This window comes from Poromitra crassiceps (assembly GCF_964638095.1).
Source record: "Poromitra crassiceps genome assembly, chromosome: 5".
Lineage (NCBI taxonomy): Eukaryota > Metazoa > Chordata > Actinopteri > Beryciformes > Melamphaidae > Poromitra > Poromitra crassiceps.
Genome location: NC_139642.1, coordinates 58,454,005 through 58,460,004, shown reverse-complemented (window position 1 = coordinate 58,460,004; position 6,000 = coordinate 58,454,005).

Sequence of the window (6,000 nt, the reverse complement as noted above, 5' to 3'; positions counted from 1 at the left end):
TTCTATGTTTCTCTCAACAACCCCCAGCCGGGCATATGAACATGGGACTATAGGCATATCAATATAGCTAACAAGCTAACGATCTCCATCTGTGATCGTGGCTTAGCCAGAACACTATGTTGTTTGTTTTAAGTGTTGGTTTAAGCCAGGGGGGTTTCAAAGTGGGAGGCTGGGCCTCCCCAGGCGGAGCTCCATACAGTTTCAGGGGAGGCTCAGTGAATGGAAGTGGAAACACATTCGTTATTACATTTATCAACGGGAGATCACAGAATAGCTGAAATGTGTGTGATTTGGTTAAAGAGATAGTGCAGAGATACAGTAGTTTTGGGGGGAATTTTACAGTTTTCCCACTTTCCCAGAGTCAGAAACAAATACACGCCTTCAGACAGACCTCTTCCATGTATTTGATGTAGTCTGAAGTAAGACCCTTTTCACGGGGGCCATTTTGTGTCGAAAAGGCAAGCAAAACACTAATGAGGGGTTCCAACTTCCATGATTGGAATTTGGAAACCCTCATTAGTGTTTTGCTTGCACCTGTGTTTACCCTGCCTTTTTGTGACAAAATGGCCCCCGTGAAAAGGGTCTATTAAGTTGCAATGGGATCAAATAGCATAATAATCATGGGGGGGAGGGGCTTTGACCATGCTTTGTCTGAGGGGAAGCCCAAAGTGTCAGACTGTACAAAGCCCTGGTTTAAGCCCTTTTCTAAGCCTAAGAGTTCCTTGTTACTTGATACTCAATATTGTATCAGATCTCAGTCACATAGTATTTGCACATAATTAATGATGGATTGGTTTTAACCTGCTGGGCGTACCAAGTGGGTGGGGTTTGCCAGGTCAGGACAAAATGACATTGTGTCACCTGGGCTGTCAATCAAAAGTATTTTTATTTTTTATTTTTTTAAGGTTTTTCTCCCCAATTGTACTCGTCCCCGGTCATTGCTCCACCCCCCCTCTGCCAATCTGGAGAGGGTTGTAGACTAGCACATGGCGCTTCCTCTGATACATGTGCAATCGCCAGCTGCTTCTTTTCACCTGATAGCGACAAGCGCGCTGGAGCATCACGTTAGTCCCCGTACCGCTGCCGGGAATTGAACCCGGGGCCCCGCGGTGCTAGGCGTGTGCTTTTACCTCTACACCGCCCAGACTCCTAGAAAAATGTATTTCAAATACTTGCTTATGATAGTCTAAAACCTTGTGGCTTTGACTGCCATGTTATGTGCATTGTGCACACTTTTGTTTTGTGTTTTGCTTTGATGGAAATTGGAAACTGTTGGTGAATTTAGGTTACCATAGTTGTCCTGTTCTTGTATTTTTAAAACAAACCAAATTGTTATGTTTGCATGTTATGTTTTGACATTTACAACTTATTTTGTGACATTTAGTCCACAGGAACACGGATGTTTTTGGAAAACAGTATTTTCTCTGCATTTTAGCCTCCCATCCACATGAAGTTTTAGCTCACTGTAAACGGAGCTTTTGGAAAAATGTTCCTGTATTGGTGTGGATATATTATAAATATTATATATATATATTCTAAAACACCATTGGAGTGGATGGGATTTTTTTTTGCAAACGGAGGAAAAAATGTTTTCAGAAATATCCGTGTCCGTGTTGACGTAGCCTTATAACATTTAAATAAATGGTTCACTGTACATGATATCAAAGTGTTTCTTATTTCTACAACATACAGGTGTTAAAATCTTTGAATGTGTGTTGAGCGATGCATGAAGCTGGGGGCGGGAGGAGAGCAATATGAAGCAATGACGGTTGGGCTAGTAGTACCGCCGGCAAGAACTTCCATCTGCTTTCACCCCCGACAAGAGTGTATTACAATAACATTGAATTAACGAGACCTATTGCACGGGACAGGACATTTCCATGAGGAGCTTCGTCCTGGAACTGGTCAAGGAGCTCCGTGCAGACCACCTACAGCCATGCAGGCAACCCCGTGTGTGCACGTCAGACCACCTACAGCCATGCAGGTGACCCCACGTGTGTACATCAGACGTCCTATGCAGGCGACCCCGCAGAAGAGGAGGCAGTGCCAGGCTCCGTGCAGACCACCTACAGCCATGCAGGTGACCCCGCGTGTGTACATCAGACCATCTACAGCCATGCAGGTGACCCCACGTGTGTACATCAGACCATCTACAGCCATGCAGGTGACCCCGCGTGTGCACATCAGACCACCTACAGCCATGCAGGTGACCCCACGTGTGTACATCAGACCATCTACAGCCATGCAGGTGACCCCGCGTGTGCACATCAGACCATCTACAGCCATGCAGGTGACCCCGCGTGTGCACATCAGACCACCTACAGCCATGCAGGTGACCCCACGTGTGTACATCAGACCATCTACAGCCATGCAGGTGACCCCGCGTGTGCACATCAGACCATCTACAGCCATGCAGGTGACCCCGCGTGTGCACATCAGACCACCTACAGCCATGCAGGTGACCCCACGTGTGTACATCAGACCATCTACAGCCATGCAGGTGACCCCACGTGTGTACATCAGACCATCTACAGCCATGCAGGTGACCCCGCGTGTGTACATCAGACCATCTACAGCCATGCAGGTGACCCCACGTGTGTACATCAGACCACCTACAGCCATGCAGGTGACCCCGCGTGTGCACATCAGACGTCCTATGCAGGCGACCACGCAGAAGAGGAGGCAGTGCCAGGTCAACACTGACTGCAAACAGAACAAGACCTGGATCACATGCGAGGAGTACAAAAAGCCGGTTTGTGGAAAATGCACTGCGAGGGTTTTCAGCTTTTGCCCCAGCTGTGTGTAAACGGTGCATCAGCCTTGTAAATTAGCCTCGTGCTTTAGGAGTAGTTTTAAGCGTAGCCTATGTTTCATGATAGAATGTCTCCAACGGTTATATTGATCAACAGTTGTTGTTTTTTCTTGGTATTTGTTATGTATTTTAGGAATTTAATTTGATTAATTGCATTACTGCCTATTTTAAATGTCATGTACGTACACCCGTAATAAACATTTGGGTAGTTCAGATAATTGTCTAAGTGTGATAATTATTGTCATGTCATAATTTAAAAAAATCTAAAAACTTAGATGTTGAACAGAGCAGCACTGACATGAAGCAGCTGACAGCAGCCAAGCTCATCATCTTCTCAGAATCAGAATCACTTATTGCCACAGTGTGCAAGTTACATACGAGGAATTTGTCTTAGTGTCTGTAGGCTATGCAGCGTAGCCGTCACATCAATATACAGAGATAAGAAGTAGGACGATAACTAAAGACAATCGCAAAGTTGCAAGTGCAATCAAATCGAGTCAATATATACAATATGTACATGAGTGGTGAAGTGTTCTGTGGATGATAAATCTGAGTTTACGTTGGATTTACATGAGATTTACAGACTGAGTTAAATAGACGTTAAATAGGCAGTGGATTTACATGAATTAACAGTCAGAGTTAAATAAGAGTTTACATTGAATGTACATGAAATTTACAGGCTAAGTTAAATAGGCATTAATGTGCTAGCTGGATCCCTGATTTTTGAATGAGACCCTCAGATTAGGGGTGCTCGATTACAGCAAAAATCATAATCACGGACTGATATTGAGATCACGATTATTTAATGCGATTTACTTTCGTAACATCGTTTATTGAACTTATCTTTTTAATATATTGACTGAAAAAGAAATGAATGAAAATAATGTAGTTAAATAAATAGGCTAACTAGAATAAATAATATATATAAAAAAATATATTGTTTTATCTAGATTATCTTGTTTTCATAAGAAATTTGTAATTGAAATTAAATTTGGATTAATTGCACAGCCCTACCTCAGATAGTTGAACTCCTCCACCTGGGGCAGTTGTTCACTTGGATGGGACAGGGCAGCAGTTTCTGAAAGAAACCCACAAGCTCAGTCCATGGATTCTGTTAGCTGGTATGCTAGCTGTTAGCTGGTATGCCACTACAACATGCAGTCATCTCTGTCTGACAAAAATGTCAGGTGGGAAATGACAAATAAAGAAATCGATCGAGTCTCATTAAATGGTCATAAAATGACCTTAAATCTACTCCAACAGCTCTTGCAGCATAATTTAAGTGTTTCTGAGGCACAATCATTGCACATTTTTTCCCAGTCGGCCAGTAGATCAGAGTTTTACCAATGACTGGCACCTTGTATCTTATCATTGGCCTGACAACTGAAACATTGAAATATGTTGTTTTCCCATAATTTTGGTTTTTAATTTATTATTATTATTATTATTATTATTATTATTATTATTTATGTACAACAGTGAAGTTACATTTAGATTGGTTTTGTTTTCCTTTAGTTATAATGTAATGTTGATACACAAATATGCAATCCTTCTCGTCGGTAAAAAAAAATATTTATTACATTTATTTATTATATGGATCTTTTTTTAAGTTATTAGTCCAAGTTATTAGTTGCATGTGCAACCTCAACTTTTATTAAATACTTTTTCAATGAAAAGTCAACACTAAATAAACAGGCATACGGTTGCACGTTTAACTCCTAATATTGCTCCAGGGCCCTGTACACACACACACACACACACACACACACACACACACACACACATCCCCTCTGTGAGTAGTTGTGGTGAATGAGATGAGGAGGGGACGTCTTGAAAAGGATGGATGACATCTCCTAAAACTCGCTCTGACCAATCAACTTACCCTAAACTTGTACTGGGCCATGGGGTTAAGTCGAACCCTGCCTCCGGTTCCAAAAGTACAATATTTACCTTACATTTTACTTACTTTTACTTTTATTACCTTATGCACTTCAAAACGGCCTTCAGGTGCAATCAGAAATATTGTAATACAGGGAGAGCATATTTGAACGACCCCAGTAAACCCATACAGGATACGGTCAAGATGCCAAGATGGGACACACTCCACACCATTTTAGGTGTTACGCATAGAACAAGTTTGAATACCTCTGTACCACCGGGTTTCTAAAATACTCCCAACACACAAAAAGGTTTATTGATACTTTATTATTTGTGACATGCACCATACCCCACACACCGCGTCGTAGGTTTTCCAAAAACACGTGAAGATTAGCGAACTAACTCCCATTCACTGTTGAATATCCACGAGAGGATAAAAAGATGGTCCACTCTGCTGTAACCAGAATAGCCTCTGATTTGACCGTCGAGTCTCCTTTCCAGCACATTGGCTTTCCCAAGGAAGCCGAGCAGTGCGATTCCTCTCCTTTTTCTTGGTTTGGGTTAGGGTTTTGTTTGGTTTAGTTTTGGGTTAGGGTTTTGTTTAGTTTAGTTTTGGGTTAGGGTTTTGTTTAGTTGAGGACCACCGACGCTCAGGTACAGTTTCCAAAATCCATTATTAGTATTTCAGGACGGATGATCCAGCCCTGGTGCTTTGCCACTGAGGAGTTTAATAAGGTCCCCAGAGACTTCTGCCAAAGAGATGCGCTCAGACCCCATATCAATCTTTTTGCACTGACTCCTAAATAGGGGAGCTGGTCTGTCACGTGACAGTCTGCCCCCCCATTTACTGCTATAAATGTTTAAAAATAGTATCAGCCCGCTGACACCGCCACTGGTGACACTGATGATCTCCTAGTGTCCAAATTCTAGCGTCATGCAGCTCTAGTTCATGGTAGCTTGTACAGAACAGTTGGTTGCAGGTCATCTACTTCTACTGTATAGTAACTGCTGATGTCATTCTTTGCCCTTCCTCCAGACGTCCAGCAGCTGCTGGTCTGGAAGGAAGAGGTTCTCCCTGAGCAGCAGGACTGGAGCTCCAGTCTGGACCAGGAGGACGCAGAGCCCCCACACATTAAAGAGGACCAGGAGGAACTCTGGACCAGTCAGGAGGGAGAGCAACTTCAAGGGCTGGAGGAGGCCGATATCACCGAGTTCCCATTCACTCCTGTGCCTGTGAGGAGTGAAGATGATGAAGAGAAACCTCAGTCCTCACAGCTTCATCAAAGCCAAACCGAGGAGAACCGAGAGGC